Raw genomic sequence first — 23,747 nt, 5'->3', positions numbered from 1 at the left:
GTTCCTTCATCTGGTACTTAATCCTCTGCCTTTTCATTTTGTCTATCTTTCTGTGAATGTGGTTTTTGTTCCACTGGCTGCAAGATTGTAGTTCTTCTTGCTTCTGCTGTCTGCCCTCTGGTGGATGAAGCTATCTAAGAGCCAGAGTGTATTTTTTACTTAAAGTATAGTTGATTTATAATGTTTCAGGTGTACAACAGTGATTCAGTTATACAAATACATATATCTATTCTTTTTCAGGTTCTTTTCCATTATAGGTTATTACAAGATATTGAATATAGTTCCCTGTCCTATATAGTAGGACCTTGTTGTTTACCTATTTTATATTCAGTAGTGTGTGTATCTGTCAATCCCAAATTCCTAATTTATTCCTCCCCCTGCTTTCCCCTTTGGTAACCATAGGTTTGTTTTCTGTGTCTGTGACTCTGTTTCAGTTTTGCAAAAAAGTTCATTTGTATCATTTTTTAGATTCTGTATGTAAGTGATATCATATGATATTTGTCTTTCTCTGTCTGACGTACTTCACTTAGTATGATAATCTCTAGATCCATCCATGTTGCTGCAAGTGGCATTATTTCATTCTTTTTTATGGCTAATATTCCATTGTGTGTGTATATATATATACCACATCTTCTTTATGCATTCCTTTGTTGATGGACATTTAGGTTGCTTCCATATTTTGGCTATTGTAAATAGAATGCACATATATTTTAAGAGATGTAATTTATTATAGCTTTCTTTAAGAAACAAATACTTTAAGGGCACTAAGCTGGGGTGGGTATATATGAATTGCTCTTTATACTCCCTCTCTACAAACACACAATCAGGAACAACTTCTCCATAAGTACCACTTGGTAGCTGACTTCTTTTACATGAGAGAGAAGTAGCCTAGCTCCAGAATATAGACATGACATTCATGAACCCTTTTCCTACGTATATTCTAAGGAGTATTATATTGGGTCAAAGAAGAGATGAGGGTAGAAAGCAGTGTGCCATGTTCTTCAGGCTTTTTAGGACCTGAAGAACACGCACACCAAAATCTCAAAGAAATTAATTATATGATTTATATAGGTCAATGTACATGTCTTCTTTCTAGTATAGACATGGAACTTCATCTTTGGTCTGGCTATTCAGCCAAAATCTATACTTTCCTTTGTCTTTGGCCTAGGTCTTTGGAAGATCAAATAACCACCTTTACTGTCATTTCTGACATCCCAGGACTTGTGTATGACCAGTGATTGTCACAAAGTTACCATCATATATCACTGGTTTAGCAAAATCCGTAATATAAACAAAGCAACAACGCATATTGCTTGGAATACTGTTCATATGAGAATATTCACTTCCAAACATAGCTAATCATTCTAGAAGCAATTTGGAGTCAGAATCTCTTTGTGGGTTTGTTTTGTTGTGGCTATTCTCTCATTCAATTGCAAAATCAATGTACAGGTGGTTTTGCCTGAATACAACATGTATATTCCTGAAAAAAGAAAAGCCTACTCAAATCTGCAAAATCACACGCTAAACATAATAGGGTTTATTGGCAAATTAATATCAGCATCAAGCCACTCAAAACATAAGGAATTTCCACTCAAAACATACAAAACTTTACAATATGAGCTAACAAAAAGAATGGTATTTCTAATAAAAATACAGCACAGTTTAAAAAAACTATTACATAGTTAATAAATTAAAAAATACTACTGTATAAATAGGTCCTTGCATAAAAGTTAGAAAAACACTTACATAAAAAAAATAAAAAACAAAAAACTAAAGGTAGCTTATAGAAGAGCTGGGGCTGCTGAGTAATGGAGATGAGGACCAAGAGCACAAAGGTCAGGGAGCACCATGCCATGAGCACCTCCAGGAGAGCAGGAGACCAGATGGCACCAAGAGGACAGTGGATGAGCTGGCACAGCACAGCCCAGCCCAGCCCAAGATGTTCAGCTGTCCTAGTGCACTTTGCATTCAGCTGTCCTAGTGCACTTTTCATTCAGCTGCTGTTACACAGTGGTACAAAGCACTAACATGCTGGGGAAAAATCACACGTGAACCAACACAACCTCCAAGCTAATGTCAATTCCCGATCCCAGTTACACAGGAGCTGAGTCACACTGCAGAACATACATTAAAGCAGAAAAACTGTCAAGAACAATGAAAATGATGATTCTGGAAGCTATTGGTTATGTACAAAAACAATTATTAAAAACATTTTTATTAGAGTATAGTTAATTTACAGTGTTGTGTTAGTTTCAGGTGTACAGCAAAGTGAATCAGTTATACATATACATATATTCACTCTTTTTTAGATTCTTTTCCCATATAGGCCATTACAGAGTATTGAGTAGAGTTCCCTGTGCTCTACAGTAGGTTCTTATTAGTTACCTATTTTATATATATAGGAGTGTGTATATGTCAATCCCTATCTCCCAATTTATCCCTCCCCCCCTTACCCCTGGTAACCATAAGTTTGTTTTCTACATCTGTAACTATATTTCTGTTTTGTAGATAAGTTCATTTGTACCCTTTTTTAAGATTCCACATATAAGTGATATATGATATTTGTCTTTCTCTGCTGACTTACTTCACTTAGTATGACAATCTCTAGATCCATCCATGTTGTTGCAAATGGCATTATTTCATTCTTTTTTATGGCTGAGTAATATTCCACTGTATATATGTACCACATCTTCCTTATCCATTCCTCTGTTGATGGAAAAACTTTTAAACAGTTTAAAAAAAAAAAGGGAAAAAGATAATAATTAATCTGACTTAGAGGATGTATTAACTAATTAATTTTGTAAAGCACGTTATATGGAATTTGAGTCCATAAATACTTATAGAAATATAAACAATAATATGAAGTATAATTAATGAAAATTATATATATGAAGAAATAAATGTAAAGAAAAATCATGTACCCCAAAATATCTTGCTTCTCCACCAACTTCAGTACAGTCATCATTTAAAATCATCATATGCACTAGAGCTGCTGAGATACTATTGTTTCTGGACTGTTGTGTCAAACTTTAGAAATCTGACCACTAAACTTTTTATAATACATTTTTCTAACAAATGTTGGTAAGACTTCACGTTTATTCCCATTTCCCAGAAGTTTCTATTAAGTTGGTGGTGACATTCAGTTGTGCTCAATGCAAAATTAATATTGATTTTAACACTTAGCCATATGACATCTTTGATTTACCTCTATCCTTAATGAAGAAAATGATTAGGATGATTTCTGAACAATTTCTTATGAATAATAAAATATAATTAAACTGCTCTAAAGTTATGTTGTCTAACATGGTAACCATTAGCCACATGGGATTATTCAAATTAATTAAAATTAAATAAAAGTAAAAATGTAGTTCCTCAGTCACACCCACCACATTTCAGGTGCTCAGCAATTCACATGGGACTGTTGGCTACTGCACTGGACAGTGAAGCTATAGAATATTCCCACCATCACAGAAAGTTCAACAGCAGAGCAATTATTCTATTGAGCTGCACACCTGTGCCAAATTTCTGCAAATGTACAACAGTTCAAGGGTAAATTCTGCCTTTAGAAAGTGTTAGCATATCTTTAGCCTCCTTCTCCCCTTCATCTACAGTGCTAAGTGTTGGGAAGAGTCCTCTCTCCTGGTTTTGCCTTGGGTCCTGGGAGAGAGGGAGCCCACCCAGGCACCCTCAGACATGGACCACGTTTTGCAGATGCTGTCAGTGCCCTGCCCACATCTTTGGCTCGATGACTTCAATGTGCGCCAGCCATCTTCCAACTGCCAGTGTCTCCATTTCTCTGCCCCAGGCCTTTTTCTGAAGCTGCTGTGAGACACTCTGCCTGGACCCCTGGCAGGTGCCAAGAAATTAACACCCACTAAAAGAAATCTTCAACCAATAATTGTTAAAAGTTGGTGTTAAATTACTCTGGCTCCCCCATTCCTTAGGTGGGAAACCTCTGAGCTGTGTGTTTTGCAGCATTTTCCAGAGTGGCTTAAGGTGGTAGCTGGCCCCCTGTGCTGAGGATCTTTCCTCTCCTGTATCACTTTCCACACCTCTCCTCTGTTTCCTTGCACTTCCAAATAAACCTTTTGCACTCAAATCATTGTCCAAACTAAGACAATATCCAAATGGTGAGGTAAAAGGGATAATTAGAAAGAAGGGAGGGGTTCAAGATACTAAAGATAACCAATATTTATGTCATTAGATTGTGAACTCCTTGAGAGCAAAGATTGTAGCTTAATTTTCTATCCCCATTGTCTAGCACATACAAGGCACTCAGTAGTGTTATAGCGTACAGTGTTTCATACATTGTTTCTTTGATATCCCAACAATCCTATTCAGTAGCTCTTGCTGCTGTTTTTCAGCTGAGCAAATTAAAGATCAAATAATTTTAATGAATTGCCCAAAGTCACACAGTTAGTGGCCGTGTTCAGCTTGGAACCAGGGCTTTAGACTCCAAGCCCTATGCTCTCATCCCTGTAGCTGGCGCTGCTGTGCGGGTCATCATCGTCCCATTGACTTGCCTGCTGGCCTCTCAGCAGACCTCAGCTATGCCCACGCCGTGCTCTGCGCACCAACCTCTGCCTGACTGAAGAGGGTGAAGATGTTATTTATTTCTGCTCCTTTTCAGTGGGCTAAGTGTGTGTTACTAACCTCACGCAGTAGCTTCTATTATCAGGGACTGTGGCCCTTTGTCTCGAGCCTTGATCCTAAAACAAAATGGAAAGAAGACAACAGTGAATTCCTTGGCTCCCCACCCTCTCATCTCTGCAAGTCCCAGTGTCTCCCAGACTCACCCTCAGAAGTCTCAAGGCCCTATGTTATTGCATCCTGCCCAGGGCTCCCCTACCCAGGCAGTGCCAGGATTCTGGAACAATCAAGAAGGGAAGAGGAACTTCTGTACCTCAGAGCATCACTCCAGATTCTGCCCTTGCCCTCAATCCCTGCCCTTCTGCTCTCTGAATGTTTTGCTCAGACTATTAGCATGGCTCTTGATTAGGGCTGTTTTCCTTTTGGTGAAATATTTTCCCTTTAAGGGGTAGTATGAGGTTTTGGTCAAGCTTCTTGGCTCTGGAGAAAGAACGCCTAGATTAGAATTTATTGCCTTAGCTTTACTAAACACTGAATGTGAGCCTTGAGCAAATTATTTTAAATTCTCTCTCGGTTTCAGTATCCTGATCTGTAGAACACAGGTGATGATGAAAGGAACCCACTCATAAAAAAAAGTATCCATAGGTTATGAGGATTAAATGAGATAGTCCACATAAAAGCACTCGGCACATTGTAAACACGTAAATACTAGTAGATACTATTATTGGACACATGTTTTGTATGTCCCACCCTTCCCCTTCCCCCGCTATAAGCCTAGTTTGAACCCCAAGAAACCCAAACCTGTCACTGATGGGGTGGCCTGGGCTGCCATTTATCGAGAAATTGAATTTAGATTAATGTGTTCTCTTTCAAGATTAACAGGAACTCTGGGACTCACAATTCCTTAATGGAAAGACATGCATTTTTTTTTTTTTAATTTATTTTTGGCTGTGTTGGGTCTTCGTTTCTGTGCGAGGGCTTTCTCTAGTTGTGGCAAGCAGGGGCCACTCTTCATCGCTGTGCGCGGGCCTCTCACTATCGCGGGCCTCTCACTATCGCGGCCTCTCTTGTTGCGGAGCACAGGCTCCAGACGCGCAGGCTCAGTAGTTGTGGCTCACGGGCCCAGTTGCTCCGCGGCATGTGGGATCTTCCCAGACCAGGGCTCGAACCCGTGTCCCCTGCACTGGCAGGCAGATTCTCAACCACTGCGCCACCAGGGAAGCCCCATTTTTTAAAAAATAGATCTTTATTGGAGTATAATTGCTTCACAATACTGTGTTAGTTTCTGTTGCACAACAAAGCGAATCAGCGATATGCATACACGTGTTCCCATATCCCCTCCCTCTTGAGCCTCCCTCCCATCCTCCCTAACCCATCCCCCTAGGTCATTGCAAAGCACCGAGCCAATCTCCCTGTGCTATGCTGCTGCTTCCCACCAGCCAACTATTTTACATTCGGTAGTGTATATATGTCGATGCTACTCTCACTTCGCCCAGCTTCACCCTCCCACCCCGTGTCCTCAAGTCCGTTCTCTATGTCTACCTCTTTATTCCTGCCCTGCAACTAGGTTCATCAGTACCATTTTTTTTTTTAGATTCCATATATATGTGTTGGCATACGGTATTTGTTTTTCTCTTTCTGACTTACTTCACTCTGTATGACAGATTCTAGGTCCATCCACCTCACTACAAATAATTCAATTTCATTTCTTTTTATGGCTGAGTAATATTCCATTGTATATATGTGCCACATCTTCTTTATCCATTCATCTTTTGATGGACATTTAGGTTGGTTCCATGTCCTGGCTATTGTAAACAGAGCTGCAATGAACATTGTGGTACATGACTCTTTTTGAATTATGGTTTTCTCAGGGTATATGCCCAGTAGTGGGATTGCTGGGTCATATGGTAGTTCTATTTTTAGTTTTAAGGAAACTCCATACTGTTTTCCATAGTGGTTGTAAAATATTTGCAAATGAAACAACAGACAAAGGATTAATCTCCAAAATATACAAACAGCTCATGGAGCTCAATATCAAAAAAAACAAACAATCCAGTTAACAAATGGGTGGAAGACCTAAATAGACATTTCACCAAGGAAGACATACAGATGGCCAGCAGGCACATGAAAAGATGCTCAACATCACTAATTATTAGAGAAATGCAAATCAAAACTACAATGAGGTATCACCTCACGCTGGTCAGAATGGCCATTATCAAAAAAGCTAGAAACAATAAATGCTGGAAAGGGTGTGGTGAAAAGGGAACCCTCTTACACTGTTGGTGGGAATGTAAATTGATATGCATTTTTAATGAGAGCAGTCTAGGAAGAAAGCCCATTTGCAAGCAGGGTGCCACAAGATGGTAGAAACCACTTGCCTCCACGTAAAAGCCAAGCTGTTTATCTCCCAGTTATTCATGAGACTGTGCTAAATGCTCGGTGTAGGTTAAACAGTATATCCTGTACACAAAGGTGGCAGATACATTCTGATAAACACATATATGCATGTTTTCATAACCAAACCCTGCAAAAAGAAAGGGTGGAGCCTCTTCAAATAGAATAAGTAAAGGCTGAGAGGTTTTTAAAAATAAAAGTCATCTCATGAACTATATTATTCCTCCTCATTGTGCTTAGCTATGGTACAATATTGATTTTTATTTACAACCTTATATTTTTAAAGTGTAGATTATATTACTCTATGATACTACATTTCCTATCCAAAAAATTTAGGTGCAAAGAGTAACAATTTTTTTCTAATTTTTATATTCATGCAAACTGTCACTGTTACAAATGCATAAGAATTAAATTCCACTTGGCTATACATTTAATGAGGCACCTAGTGGAGAACATAAATATATGACATGAAATTGGAAAAGCCCCAGAGAATCTGGGCACCAAGGTAGAAAACCTGAAGGGATGCTGCCTTAATTTCCCTCTCCAGGCTTTTCCACAGCAAAGCTCAGTTGTCCAGCTCACAGACACTTTCAAACTGGAATGATTTCAAAGGAAATATGGTCACTGTCTTTCCTATATCCTGTGATGAACTATAATTCTCAGGAAGACAAGAATTTAGGCATACAATTGGATTGGGAAGAAACGTTTTTTTAGCTTCTTATTACCAAACAAGATGGAGTCATACTCGCTCCCTAGAAAAGAATTCTGGGGCAGAGGCTTGCCTTTCAATCTGTTTGGTTTTATAACTTTTTAATAAACTGTCCTGAAGATGGCGCCACATGCTTAGCTATGTTACAACCTGCATCATTGTGTGATTCCGTCTGAAACCAAGTCCCTAATAGATATACAGATTTACAGAAAGATCTGTAGGAAATGCTACCTTGAAATGATGTTCCTATAGTAAAGCATAAAGATTAATCTAAGTCACTCAAGGAATAATCCGAACAGATCTTTTTAAAATTTTCAGTTAGGGAAAGGAGTTACAGGAAAGAATACAGCAAATGCTGTTTGGGTTACACGAATGGCACGTTCCGAAAGCCAAAATCCATCTCTGACCTTGTTCCTTCTCTTTTGTCCCCTCTTTGCAGTCAGTGGCGCCACCATCTCTCAAGTTGCCAGAGCCAGAAACTTGAATGACATCTTTGATCCTTCTCTCCACTTTAAACTTCCCCACCAGCAACGCCGCATCCAATCAATCACCCAGTCCTATCTATTCTAGTCTGTAAATGTCTCTCAGGTGTTTCCCATCTCTCCATTCCTTCTACCACCAGCAAAGTCCGAAAGTCCCAAGTCCCCTCCTCCGTGTGCCACTGCAGGAGAATGTTAGCTGTTTCCCCTTTCTCACAGCTTGCTCTTCTCAGTCTGCTCTCTACCCTCGACCTAGAGTGATCTTTCAAAAGACAGACCCAATCACGTAATCTCCCTGTTCACAATATTCCACAGCTCCCTAGTGCTCTCAGGTAAAATCCAAACCCTTTTTATAATCCAGTTGCCTCCTGCCATGGCCCCCCTTCCCCAGCTTCATCTTGCAGCACCGTCCCGCTTGTTCCTTGGCCTTCGTCCTAACAGATGTCTTCTCGGTTCCTGATGTGTTCGCTTCAGGGCTCTTTCTTCCCACTGCTGCTGCTTGTGGCCCCAGAAACAGCTGCAGCTCACACCCAGAGCCATCACCACCTCCAGGCATCTAACTCATGCTCATCCTGTTGGTCTCAGCACAAACACACTTTCCTCATGGGAGAGACCCATCCAGTACATTAGGACCCAGCACACTATGATTCCGTAACACCCTGTTCTTTCCTACCTTAAACAGTCATCTCATTTTATCATCATCATCCATGTATTTTTCCCCTGCCAGATGATACATTCTGAGAAAGCAGGAGCAGTGTCTGTCCCTAAGCAACATCCTTACAATGACGGCTGAGGCCTTTCACCATCCGCCTCTGTCACCTTACCTCCTGCCCTAGTTGCCTGCAGTTCTGCCTCGTTTCTTTGCTTCAACCTCCTTGCTTGTTCCTCTCTGCCGCTCCCCATGGTTGGCCTCTCTGCTGCTCCTCTAATGTTAGAGGCACGATCCTGCCTCAAGGCCTTGCTCCCCCTCCACCTAGGATGCACTTGCTCCAGTTCTGTGTGTGGCTCTGTCCCGAACCTGCTTCAGACTTTTATTCAAAGGCCACATTCTCAGTGGAGTCTTCTCCGACCACCCAGTGTATCACACCCCGCCCCCCCCCCCAACATTCCAGTCCCTCTCCTGCCTTTATTGTTCTCCTTAGCTCTGTCACTGTCTAATATACTTTCATGGTTTATTATCCACCTCCCTCCACTAGGATGTAAACTCTGTGAGGGCAGGGACTTTTGTCTCTCTGCTTCCTTACTGAATCTCCAGCACCTAGAGCTGTGCCCAGCACAAAGTAGTCAGTGGAACTCTTCATCCTAGTCCTGCCCTCGTGATTTCATAAACTAAGTTTTTTCATATTTTTTGGTACGAAGTCATTCTAATTTATGGGTGGGAGGAATTTTATCTTCACCCCGAAAGTCTCCCCTCTTCCTGATTCCTTTAGCTTCCTACTTTCAGAAGTAGTATGTCTTTTTGGTGGGGGTCAGAGAAATCAGAACTAAAAATGTCTTCCCATGAAAATATAAAAGTAGAAATGTACTGATGTCCTTTAAGTTTCAGTTGTTTCCAAATAATAATTTCCTGAAAACTAGGAGAACATTCGGTGTGAGGCCAGATCTACCAGTCTTGTTAAAAACATCTCCTCCTGAACAGCTCCTAGGGTGGTGGTTCCTTATCTTTCTGTTAATTGACGAGACACTCAGAAAAACTCTGATTCCCTCACATCACTGGGGCACATGCTAAAGATTTTTATGTTGAAACCCATGGATTTGCCTAGCTGTACAACCAGCCTGATCATTTGGGTCGAAATGTGAGGTTTCTAAAGCCAACCCAGCTGTGCAGTTAGATGGAGCCCAATTTCCTGAGCAGGAAATGGCAAAGAAGAATCAGGTTAAATGACTGCAATATGGGTACATAGTCATTTTGTAATATTTTAACACCTTGCAATGATCAGCAACTCCAGGCATTCATTCTCACAATATGTTAGGCTGATTCATGGCTAATGATTTATCACGGATGTTTGATTCGGCTTCCATTTTCAGAGTTATGAGTAAACAGATGCTTACCACCCTCTGATTTCAAGAGAATATCATATTGCAACTGCAATTAAGCCCAGTTTCTATATGAACATGTGAAATATTGTTACAGAGGAAACTGAGAATGGTCATTTATAATATAAAATAGGAGTGAAAGAAAGTCTCTTATACCAAAATTTGAATTTTTGACAGAAGACAAAGATTCCAGTTAATTAAAGCCAAAGGAAAGAGAACGTCTAGTGCTATGTTTGGTTGAGAATATAAACACAAGATTTGAAAAAGCAGCTCATGTTTCTTCCCATTACAAAATAGCAAAAGACTTGCCAGCAAAAAGGAAATCATGTGGGTACAATGAGAAAAGGGGGCTGAAGAAGCTATTTAATCACCTTTGTGAGGATTTGGGTGACACTTAGACTGTAAATGGTCAAGATAAAGTTTGAGGAAAGAAGCTAGAGAATAGCAGTCATCAATTGCATGTTCCTGGAGTGAAGTTCAGCAGAAAAGAAAAAGTCTACATGGTAATTTAATTAAAATAGGCATCCAGACCAGCAGAAATGGAGGAGAATGAGAGAGAGATGTGGAACAAGAAAAGATAACTTCCAGGAGAATTCCCCGTAATTGGGAGAGATAAGGGTGGAAGAGCAGAGGCATGGTCAGCATTCACACGTAAGAATGAAAAAAAGTGGCCAAGGAATGAATAAAGTTACAAAAACTAAGCTATATAAGTATCTTCCTTTCCAAAAGACTGATCATCAAAATTTGTTAAAGGGATTATATTTTCAAAGATTCTTCAAATTAACAGAGAGATGAAGCCCAAACATAATGGAATAGACCTTCTGGAAAAGAAGTGTTCCTTAAAATTCCAGAGGAGATTCTGCTCAACAGAAGCCTAAATGATAAAACTAGGACTATGATTAATAATAGAGAAATCTACAGCCATTCCTATTTGGTCTTGGAAGTGGTTATCTTGATCAGAAAAAAATAGTGTATGTGAGTCTCAGATTTGGTTCAAAGGAAAACTGATTGGAAGGAGATGGTAAATCCTGAAAATAAAATACCTGCCTGGTCCCATATTGGAAAACCTCTCCCTTATATTGATACTATTAAAAAAAAATTGTTTTAAACCCATGAAGGAACCTAAAATGAAACACTCTGACCCACCTCCGCCATGTGGAGTCCAAAAGTGTGAACAAATAGAAATCAACTGTCTCAAAATATGTTCCACTGAATGCTGTTGTCTGGTCATACACATTGGGAATTTCTGGGTTTAACAGAATTAAGCAAGTTTAGTTACTATTAGGAGAAGCAACCTGCTCTAGTCCTTGGGCATCCCTGTACATTCTTGCTGGCTGTGCCAACATTGCAAGACCCTGATCATTCCTTTCCTGGGCCATTTGTCATGGTTGTACTGCAGTGAGAGGCTTTGCAGCACGCAGCCTCAAGGAAGGAGGTAAAGTCTCCCTCTGGGAACAGACTTGAGAAAAGGGGTAGACTCCTCAAGTTCTTAGGTGAATTCCTCAGCTGTAACACAAATCCACTGATGCACAGCATCCCCTGGGTCCCCTCTGCATTTCCTTCCAGGCTTTGGGGGACGAGGGGAACAAAGGCAAACACGCTACTCATGCTGCTTGCTGTAATAAAGGTCTTTGTCTCTGACCCAGGAGTTTCATGTCTTCCCCCAGCATCCATAAAAAGGGGACAAGCTATCTTGTTAGTTGGAAGGGAGGTAAAATCCCTGACCCTGACACTTACTATAGGATTTCTTAGGACAACCGTCCAAGGAGATGGCATGGTACAAATCATTTCCCAAACTTATTTGATCATGTAAATTCATTCTCCTATATAATTTTGCAACACATACCTTGGGAAACCCTATTTTAAGAATACTGATGCAGGTCTTGGTGAAATATGTACAGGATGCAGGCCCTGATCACTCTTTTCCTGGCCCATTTGTCATGGCTGGGTTGCAGTGAGCAACTTGCAGCATGCAACCTTGAGGAAGGAGGTAAAGTCTCCCTCTGGGACAGGAGCAGACTTGCTAGAGAAGAGGGAGATTCCCCAAGCTCAGAGGAGAATTCCTTGGCTGCAGGAAGACTTGCCCACCACCCCACCCCAGATGCATCTTTTTCAATGGCCTGCTATGCTACCCACAATTCCCACCATCTGAATGATTCCATTGGTAAAATGCATTTTTTCCGGAAGTTTCCTATTAAAATGCAAACACATTACCTGGAGGTGTGGTACATGAATATATTAATGCTTTAACTTAGATTAATACCTTAACATGGAGGAGATTTGAAGAGGGAGTTGGCCTCTGATGAGAAGTGGAGGGTGGGCTATGAGTTTGGAAAGGTCCTGGGATTAAAATCGTGTGTGGGCAGAAGAGGCAAAACAGAAGCACTGTAGTGATGAGTCCTCCTTTTTCCTCTCATCCTCTCCCCAAATATAGTACTTTGGGCCAGAATTTATGTTTTAAATGAATTACCGAAATGCTTATCTTGCCCCTTTCTTCTCTCTTAAATGTCTTCTTTTTCCTTCTGAACTGCAAATTTGGCAGTCCCACCAAATGAGTAGGTAAAAATCTGGATATTAGTTTTTTTTAGATGAGGCTTGAGTCAGCATCATTTAGCGGAACAGGAGAGGAACTTTCAGGCTATTGGGCAAATGTTTTCAAAACAAACTCTTCATCCCTTGAGGACATTTTTCAAGGGGCCGCAACAGGATGAGCAGAAGCCAAGGCTTTATCCTTACACTTCCCGACTCTGCTGAATGCCAGTCTTGCTAGTCTGGTGTCTGTGGTTGTTTTGTTTGTTTTACGTGTTTTTGTTTTTTTAAGCAGGAAACTGGGAGGTTTATAGTAAGTATGGCTCAATCATTCTTTCAATTATAACAGTTTCTGCTTGAAAACCATGCATATTCTAATGCTTTTACTTGAGTCACAACTTTCTAGAAGCTGCTATCACAGTTATTTAACTTGTACATGATTTTGCTATGTTCTCATCACCATTTGGGGAAAGTTATTCAGAGAGAATGAACTAGGGGTTTTTGTATTTGCTTTCTTAAAAAAAAAAAAAGGTTATGTGTCCTCGACACTCAGGTCATTGTGCTACAGGAAACTGAGCTTTTCCATGAAAAAAAAGTCTTTCCCTGTGGTGTTTACAGCATGTTCCACATACATCAGGTTTTATGCTACTTCAAGGACCAGTACCATGTTATCCTACAATGGCATTTCAAACATCACCATGCCAGATGGGCTATTACAAGAAAAATGTAAAATGTTCCAGAACAGCCAATTAAATTTCTTTGTGTTTTATAACCAGATCTAACAGAATATAGTCTCTCTGGAAGAAAATATTCTTGGATCAACCAACTCTCAGTTCTCTGTCATATTCAGGGGTCATTTGCATTCATAGAAAGCCTCTGAGAAGTGAGCAGGAAAGCTTGACCCTGACGCTGGACACATTGTATAAAGTGCAAGGTCATTTGGGCCTGATGAATTCTAAATCCCCAGGGCACATGAGCCGCCCTTTAACATAATCCTCTTCTGGATTCCTACATGGTGAAAGCTCCAACACAATGAGAAATAAATATGACTGCGTATAGACTCTCTGGTTCTTAAAAAAAACATTTCCAAGCAAACTGTGAAAAACAAGACTGCCTGCAGGATATTTTCATTTCTGATTACAGATGGGACACCCCTCTTTGGCTCCTTATAATTCACATCACAACGCACTAGTCCTTCCAGGGATTTCACAGCATTTTCTGGCCTAGGAAGGTCATTTACATTCAAGATCATCAATAGATAGTCATTGAACCTAAGAAGTCACCCACTGACAAATTATCACCAAAAAATATGAATATTTTCTGTTCACTTTTCAAAGTCTCCAGAGAATTCTTATTAAAAAATTTTCCTTCCATTGAAACAGATGGAGCAAAATATTTTAGCAGCGGGCAGTTTTTTGGTTGCTTTGTTTCATTTTCTCTCAAGGGTTATTTTTTTAAATCTTTTAAAATAAATAAATTAACTTATTTATTTTTGGCTGCGTTGGGTCTTCGTTGCTGGGTGGGCTTTCTCTAGTTGCGGCGAGCTGGGGCTACTCTTCATTGCAGTGCACGGGCTTCCCATTGCAGTGGCCTCTCTTGTTGCGGAGCATGGTCTCTAGGCGCACGGGCTTCAGTAGTTGTGGCACACGGGCTTAGTTGCTCCGCGGCATGTGGGATCTTCCCGGACCAGGGCTCGAACCTGTGTCCCCTGAGTTGGCAGGCGGATTCTTAACCACTGCGCCACCAAGGGAAGTCCCAAGGGTTATTTTTTGTTAAGAGGGGAAAATGCATTTTTAGTTTACTCAGAATTAAGAGTTAGTAGTAAAAGCAGGAGTTGCTCTTCAAATGCCACTAAAATGGCCCTTCTATAACATAGCATCCCTTATGTTTAGAGCTGGTGAGCACTTTTAATATCCCCTTTTGCTGGTGCCCAAGGTTGCTGGAATGCTCAAGTGACTGCAGACACCTTGTTTAGCTCAGAAAATTCCATCAGGTTCTGTCTCGTCTCCTCTTTCAACTCTTCTTACTCCTTTCTGGCTGCCTCCATTGTATCCCATGGCCTTCTTGGCTTTAATTATGCTCCATCTTAGATGCTGTTGACACCCTTCCCATAGCCCCTAGGACCTTGCCATTAGCGCATGCTGACCAGACTTTCAGCTGCCAGCACATGCATCTCATTGTAGAGCCCACTCTGCCCATGTGCATGGGAGCAGCCCTCATCAATGGCTGACAGAAATTGGTGGACACAACTTTATCTATCTTATGGTTTTATCTGTCTATGATACCTCAGTAAAGCTGAGTGGAAAAGAAAGGAAATTGGTGTATACATACCCAGCTCCCAGCTCCCTCGCACTCAGTGGAATAACTCTGAGGTATATGTTCTACAGTGGCTTCATGATTTCTCTGGCAGTTTTAAGCTCCAGGTACCCACAGTGGTAATTCCCTGATAACACATCCTTTATTCACTTCCTTTATTTTCCTGTATCACTTCACCATTCCGCTAACTTATGTTTTCTGGGATAACCTCCCAAAGAACTACTTGGTTTGTTGTCCCAGGGCCTGCTTTTGGGAAACCTTAATCAAGATACTGCCACTGTCAGTATTCTTTTCTTATGTGTTTCATCCTATATTTAAGTGATGTCATACTCTATGTTCAAACTACCAGCCAGATAACATCCCAGCTCCAGCATCCTGGATCCCTAAACATTTTAGGGCAAGGCTGAGAATTAGAAGTCATATTTATACTAGAAAGGTATGATCTCATTAGCAATATATTTTTCTTTTATTATATATTTATCTCCCTAGGTAAATTGACCTGTTATACTAATATGTTAATGATTCGTAAGTCTGTGTCTCCAGGCCAGAGCTCGTTCCCTCTCTCTGTCTCTGTCTCTCGACTTTTGCACATGTATATTGAATGGCCTACTTGTCACTTGGATATACCCACTCCCATCACATTTAGCATAAGCAATCTTTAGCTCAAGAAATTTCCTTTTAACCCTGTTCTGCCCCCAGGCTTTCCAGTGATGCACCCAGTTGCTTAAGTCAGAAACCAGGGAAAAGCCTTGACAACTCTCATTTAACCCATTATCAAAGAGACATGTGTTCAGCTACAAGCAGTAAACAACTCAGTTTACACATCCTTTATTAACAGCAGCTTAAGTGCTATTGCTTTATGTTTCTCACATAACATGTAGATTCAAGGTAGGCGGCTGTGGTGTTGATTCAATAACTTTAAAATGCCTAACAATATTTTTGCAATTCACTTGGCATTGCCCAATGGAATCAAGATAGAGCTGCATCATTTTCTCTTTCAGGAAAACAGAAAAAGCAGCAGCAACCATGAGTCCACCAGGAAACAAAGCTTTCCCTGAAGAACTTCCGAGCAGACTTCTCTGTACGGCTCATTTGTCAGACAAGCCAGATGACTGACCCAGCTGCAGGGGAGATCAGAAAGTGGGGAACAGGATCACTATGATTGTATTACCCCGTCAAGATCCATTGACTCGAGATGGGCACATTGGCACCTCAAAAAACCAAGAAGAAAGTGAAAACAGATATTGATTAAGTAATTTGCAACATCTGCAACAAACACCATCCTCCTTCCAATCAGACATCAGGTTAAGTCTACTCTATCCCTTAAATATCTCTAAAATGCGGCTCATTTATCACTACCCCCACTTTAACCTAAATTACTATCATCTATGCTCAGGATCAGACCATCAGACTCTTCATTGTTTCTCTGCTGTATAATACTGTTTCTTCCTTCCAGTTTCTTCTCCAACTTTATCCAGTGTGATCTTTCATGGAGTTAAATCTGAACTTGTTATTCATTTGGCTTAAACCACTTCAGCGGCAAACACCAGGCTATTTCTTTCCTCTGCTCATCTGGTCCCCCCTGCGTAGTAGGGGGGGGACCAACCACTTCACCAACCACTCCCACTTACCCACGTGTAGCTAATTCCTAATTATCCTTTAAGGTTTTCTCTCACTCTTCCCATCACATCGCTCATCTCTCAGCTAAGGTAGGTGCAACTTCATGTGTTCTCAAATAGTGTATTTGTATTGTATAATTGTTCTGTTTAATACAATTCTGTATTATCATTGTCTCATATCGTTGTCATTGCTACCGAATAGAGTTTCTTTAAAATTAAAGCTTTTGTTTCATTCACAGCCGGGTCCGTACCACCCAGCACGATACCTGGCACATAAGCATTCTGTTAATGCTTACTGAATAACAGGTTGATTAATTGAAGAAGAATACTTGCATATTGTTGTTAATTGGGTAGACACCTGTAATAAAAGAATGAACAAGAGACAGCATAACAAAATTACGGAGCGTGGAGTCTGGATCCTTACAGACTATCTCCACAAGGTCAGCTCTGTGACCTTCAACTAGCTAAGTTAATCTCTTTGTGCAAATTTCCTCATACGTAAAATGTAGATAATACTAAAAAGGCTGTAATAAGAATTTTAAAAGTTAATGCTTATAATTGTAAGTAATGCATAGAGTAATACCTGACACATGATAAATGTTACAAATGTTTTTTAAATAAGTAAATAAGACAGTCATGATTCCTGTCCCCACAGAACTTACAGTAGAGGTCAGTGCTGTCCAATAGAAATATAAGGTGAGCCACATATATAATTTAAAATTTTCTGGTAGCCAGATTAAAAGTGATTAGATTACAATTTAAATTAATTTTAAGAATTTATTTAAACTAACACATCAAAATATTATCATTTTAACATGTAATCAATTTCTTAAAGTTATTAATGAGATACTTTGCATTTTTTTATTTTGTATAAGTCTTTGAAACCCAGAGACTGTTTTATACTTACAGCACATCTCAATTCACATGCTTAATTTTCATCTGTTACTGAAACTGTATTTAGATTGAATAAACTTACAGTTGAAAAAGTAGACACATATCCAAGTTGTTCTAAATATACTTAATAATTTTTCAATCAATGACCCAATCATTTTAAAATTTAAATTTATTAAAATTAAATAAAATTAGGAGTTAACTTCCTCAGTCACGCTAGTTATTTTTAGTGTTTAACAGCCACATATTGGACAGCACAGGACCAGAGAAAAATATGAGTAAGCGGACAATTATAGAATGTGATGAAATGCTACGTTAGGACAAGAATAGAGTGCTCTGGGAGCACATAGTAGGGGTGCTTACATAGCTTGGGCAGGCGGAATTTATGAAGGGGATTTTCCTGGAGAAAATGCTGTCTGTTCTGAGATCTCAAGGATAAGAAGGAGCAAGTAGATGATAAAGAGGAAAGAGCGTCTGACGGAAGAAATGGTGCTGGATGAGGGGAAATGTAGCATTTTCACAGACCTGAGCATGTTTCAGAGCAACAAATGCAGAGTGTACATGTGTGTGTAACAAGTGGGAAATGTGTTAGAAGGGAAGATGTGGAAAAGGGAGCAGTTGAGAGGGAGGCTAGACAAGTAAGCAAGGGAGGAAATCATGAGAGGTTTTGTGACACATGTGAAGGGGGCCAGACTACCCAGAAGGCAAGGAGGAGCCACTGAAGGATTTAAACAGGGTAGTGACATGATCACCATATGCTTATTAAAGGCCATTCTGGCTACAGTATGAAAAAAGTTTAGAAGACAGAAACCATGGCTGGCACCTCATGCCCATCAGGACGGCTACTATCAAAAAACAGAAAATAACAAGTGTTGGTGAGGAGTTGGAAAAGTTTGCACCCTTGTGCTTTGTTGGTAGGAATGTAAATTGGTGCCACCACTATGGGAGAGAGTATGGAAGTTCATTAAAAATTAAATTAGAAGCATATACCCCAAAGTATGGAAAGCAGCTCTCGAAGAGCTATTTGTGCACTCATGTTCATAGCAGCATTATTCACAAAAGCTAAAATATGGAAGCAACCCAAGTTGCTCATTCACTGATGGATGAGTGGATAAGGAAAATGTGATAGAGCTACAGTGGAATATTATTAGGTCTTAAAAACGAAGGAAATTCTAACACATGCTACAGCATGGATGAAACTTGAGGACATTATGCTCAGTGAAATAAACCAATCACAAAAAGACAAATACTATATGATTCCACTCACAGGAGGCATCTTGAGTAGTCAAAATCATAGAGACAGAAAGTAGAATGGTGGTTGCCAGGGGCAGGGTGGGGAGAGTACAGAGGTATTGTTTAATGTGTGTGGAATTTCAATTTTGCAAGATGAAAAGAGCTCTGGAGATTGATTGTGGTGATGGTTGCACAACAATATAAATTGTACTTAAATGTCACTGGATTGAACACTTGAAAAAGATTAAGATGATAAATTTTATGTTATGTGTATTTTACCACAATAAAAAAGTGGCTGGACATCAAGTTAAAATATGGTAACACTGTGGTGCAGTCAAGAGATAAAGATGGGAGCTGAAATGGGGTAAGAGAAATATGGACAGAAAGAAGTGGGTTGATTTCAAGGATATTAGGGGTACAATTAACAAGAATTTATTGGTGATGGATTTTAATCAAGTGTAAGGGAGAGTCAGGAGGCAAGCTATGTCCCAGATTTCTAGCATGAAAAACTGGTGTGGAGAGTGATGATACTGGCTGAGACAGGAAACCAAGAGGAGACATAGATTTGGCTGGGGCTGGGGATGAGGAGAAATGGGTTCACCTTCAGATACATGGATTTTCAGTTGCTTGCAATGAACCCAAGGGGAACTGTCTAGCAAGGAGTTGGGAATATAGGTCATAATTTCTGGAGACAGATCTTCGAGCCACTCTCAAATGGAGGATAATGAAAGCTGTAGGAGTGGATGATGTCCAAGGAGTATGCCCTGCACGTTTATGTTGTCTGCCAACACGTTTGGTTTTCTTTTGAGTATTTTGCACTTCCTCACCAACAGTCTGTGTGATTTGAGTAGGGGTCCCTCTCTGGCCCCAAGGATAGAATAGGAGACCCAGATCTAAGTCAAGTAGAAGATCTCATACTCTTGGCCACAGTGATTGGGGTATAGGAGTGGCAGCCTAAGCTAGTACAATAAGTGGGAACCTAAAAACTTGTACAGGAGCTACTGATAAAGAAGGCCTATTCTGTTTGATCCCATTGGACTAGAACCTGGAAAAATAAGAAACTAGAGCTAGCAGCCATCTTGCTACCATGAGAGTGACAGTCACTGGAGGTCATCACATAGAGTCTGAGAAGAAAACCAACACATAGATTTGAGGTGAAGAAAAGCTGAGTTCTTTTTATGTCATTTCAGCCATGAATCCAGCCATGTCTGAAATAAGACCTACTCTGGACATTTCAAAATGTGACCTAAAAAAAAAATGCCTTTTTCCCCTTAAGCTAGATGGAGTTGAGTTTTCAGTACCTGTGTCATAATGAATACAGGCAGTCCTCACTTTGCATGGTAGTTCAGGACCATAAAAATGACTTTGCAAGCTGAAACCATGCAGTGATCTTAATAATCAATAGGAAGAATTACAATTGGTCTATGACCTTTAAAATGTTTTAATCAAAACATTAAAAACTCGGGCTTCCCTGGTGGCGCAGTGGTTGAGAATCTGCCTGCTAATGCAGGGCACATGGGTTCGAGCCCTGGTCTGGGAAGATCCCACATGCCGTGGAGCAACTAGGCCCGTGAGCCACAATTGCTGAGCCTGCGTGTCTGGAGCCTGTGCTCCCCAACAAGAGAGGCCACGATAGTGAGAGGCCCGCGCACCGTGATGAAGAGTGGACCCCACTTGCCACAACTAGAGGAAGCCCTCGCACAGAAACGACGACCCAACACAACCATAAATTAATTAATTAATTAATTAAAAAAAAAAAAAAAAAAGAATAAAGAGACTTTATTAAAAAAAAAAATACTAGCTCCCTCCTTCTAAAAAAAATATATATATATAAAAAAAAAACATTAAAAACTCTATTTGGGGGAATTGAAAAAAATTAGTTTTATAATATTTAGTACATGAAAATTTAAAACATTAGAAATATTGAGAATTGGAGTGTTTTATTTCTTTGTACAAAACTTATCAAAAGGAGTTTAAATAGTCTTTGCCTTCTTATCATATAACTTAAGATACAGAGTGAGGGACTTCCCTGGTGGTGCAGTGGTTAAGAATCCACCTGCCAGTGCAGGGGACACGGGTTCCATCCCTGGCCCTGGAAGATCTCACATGCCACGGAGCAACTAAGCCCCTGTGCCACAACTACTGAGCCTGCGCTCTAGAGCCCACGAGCCACAACTACTGAGCCCGCGTGCTGCAGCTACTGAAGCCCGCGTGCCTAGAGCCTGTGCTCCACAACAAGAGAAGCCACCACAATGGGAAGCCCGCGCACCCAAACGAAGAGTAGCCCCCACTCGCCGCAACTAGAGAAAGCCCACGTGCAGCAATGAAGACCCAACGCAGCCAAAAATAAAAATAAATTAATTAATTAATTTTTAAAAAAGATACAGAGTGAGCATCTTTTCTATGCCTTGGCAAATTATCATACTCCTTACTAAGTTTGGATCAGCTTCCAATATTTTGTCTTTTGTACTTTCAGTGCTGTGAAATATCTCCATGACTTCCTTTAATATGAAGGTTTTTTTTTTTTTTTGCCAGTGTCACTTCCTCTGGGACATCATTCTTTTTGTCAACAGCCACTTTCCTCATTTATATTAATATGTCCCCTTTATGAAATTTCTGTGACTGCATGTCTAGAGCCCCTGGAACAGTGACAGGCTCAACATTCCCACAGTCAGCTATTTCTCTTGTAACTCCATTTGCTTTCAGTTCGAATTCTGCAAAATCATGTCAATTTCTGAAACAATGAAATCAGCCTTTACTGTCAGTAAAAGGTTCTTCTTCAGTCTTCTTGTAATTACTGTCTTTTTCAACGCAGCACCCAACTTTAATGTTTGGCCTAAATGCTAGTTAAACTGATTGGATTTTTTCATTACAGTCTTCAATCCAAAGTAGAAGTAAATTCTCTATTTCCACCATTAGTGGCTTCTTGTTCTGAAGGCAACTTAAACTAAACAATATTGAAGCCACTTTACCTTGTTTTTGATTTATCAGACTTTTTCAAAATTGTTCTTTCAGTGGCTTCGTGCAGCCCAGGTCTCATCCTGGCTTTATTCTGCTGTCTCCATTTTCAAATCTAATCACATCCAATTTCACTTCTGCATTATCACTTTTATTTTCTTTGCTGAACTTTCATTTTTTTCTATTATTCATTTTTGTTAAATGTCATACGAGTTTATCACCGAGAGGCAAGGAGACAACCCAACTACAGGCTTTGCTGTCTGTGCATGAACTGAATAACTGATGTACCATGGCAATCACCAACAGACTTTGAAAGAAGTGATGTGGTTGGTCACTGATTATGAAGCATGTCTGTTATTTACGTGGGGCTTTGTGGAGCTAGCCGTGAAGTTTATATTTTATGCAATTACTTACAGTTAATATACTGTGTAACTGAAATCTGAAGCATGTTATTGCGGGACTAGGTTACCTAACTAAATTGTGGTCAATGACATTGGTGCATGTCAAAACTCTTCAAAGCAATGACTTCCTTACTACCCAACAGAGATTGTATAAGAGAAAACAAAAGAAGGGAAGAAAGCCTAGGAGAGAATCCTGAGGAAAACCAATATTTAATGGATGGCAAAAGAAGAGAAACATGTACAATAACTTATAAAGAGTGGCCAAAGAAGTAGTAGGAAAACCAGAAGCACGTGATATCACACAAGGCAAGAAAAGAGATTGCAATCACATTTGCCACTTCTTTAAATTGAGATAAAACTTTCATCCCATAAAATTCACCATTTTCAAGTGTACAATTCAGTAGTTTTTAGTATATTCACACAGTTGTGCAACCATCATCATTATCTAATTCCTAAATATTCTGATCACCCCAAAAAGAAATCCTATACCCATTAGCAATCACTACCCATTCTCTCCTCTTTCCAACCCCTGGAAACTACTGATCTACTTTATGTCTATATGGATTTACCTATTCTGGACATTTTATATAAGTGGAATTATACAGCATATGCCCTTTTGCATCTGATTTCTGTCGTAATATCTTCAAGGTTTTTCCGTGTTGTAGCATCTATCAGTACTTATTACTTTTTGTGGTTGAATAATATTCTGTTGTGTGAACATACCATATTTATTTATCCATTCATCAGGTGATGGAAATTTGAGTTGTTTCTACCTTTGGGGTATTATGAGTAATGTTGTGACGAATATTTGTGTAAAAGTTTTTGTGTGAACATATGTTTTCAATTTTCCTGGGGATATACCTAGGAATAGAATTGCTGGGCCATATGGTAACTCTAACTTCTTGAGAAACCACCAGACCATTTCCACCATTTTATCTTCCAAGCAAAGTGTGAGGGTTCTTTCAGTTCTTTTTTAAAAAAAGGCTTATATATTCTTCTCATTCTGCATGTCTAGTTTCTCATCTCACCAAGCACATTTCCTCCTTGCATCTTTGACTTCCATATCCTACATTTGATAAAGTTACCTTCTAACTAGGCAAATAATAAATTTTCTTCATACTGCAAGTGACTGATGGCTTTCTTATCCCATACTGTATGCAATTAATTTAAACTATGCAGAGCATAAGGTCTCTCACATATTTGTCCAAGCTGTTTATAACCACCCAAAACATTTCCAAAGTTGATTTAATATGGATAAGAACCCTGACTTTATTTACCTTCCCTTTCTCTTCAATTAAATTTATTTAATCCAGTTCAATACTTTTGGGATAAACAATCTTCATAATAATCTTGTGGTAGGTGGTGCAAAGTGAAGCAAATGGCGTTTCACTTTGAAAGAAGTATCTTAGTGTTCTCCACTTCACTGGACCCCCAGAAGGTTCACTGAGGTGTCAGGCTCCTAAATTTTTCTTGGATATACTTCCTATCCTCTGGCATGCATAAATCTCTTCAATGCATCTAGAGTCTGTCACTTCCTACATTCAACATCTATCAGCATGACGCCATTGATGTAGTGGACCAGCATGATGTT

The 23,747-nt window shown here is 39.8% G+C and overlaps 1 long non-coding RNA gene across 2 annotated transcripts in view; it reads left to right on the top strand.

Annotated features, from left to right (window-relative positions):
* Positions 1-16,836, top strand: part of LOC118897903 — a 199,895-nt gene extending 183,059 nt beyond the window's left edge. For both annotated transcript variants that reach the window (XR_005020568.1, XR_005020567.1), the window contains exon 7: positions 16,056-16,836. This is a non-coding gene — a long non-coding RNA (uncharacterized LOC118897903). The remainder of the gene's footprint in view (positions 1-16,055) is intronic.
* Positions 16,837-23,747: the final 6,911 nt, after the last annotated feature.

The sequence above is a fragment of the Balaenoptera musculus genome, chromosome 7 (genome assembly GCF_009873245.2).
Source record: "Balaenoptera musculus isolate JJ_BM4_2016_0621 chromosome 7, mBalMus1.pri.v3, whole genome shotgun sequence".
NCBI classification, from domain to species: Eukaryota; Metazoa; Chordata; class Mammalia; order Artiodactyla; family Balaenopteridae; genus Balaenoptera; species Balaenoptera musculus.
Note: the sequence above shows the minus strand (reverse complement) of the source record. Positions and strands in the feature narration are given on the sequence as shown.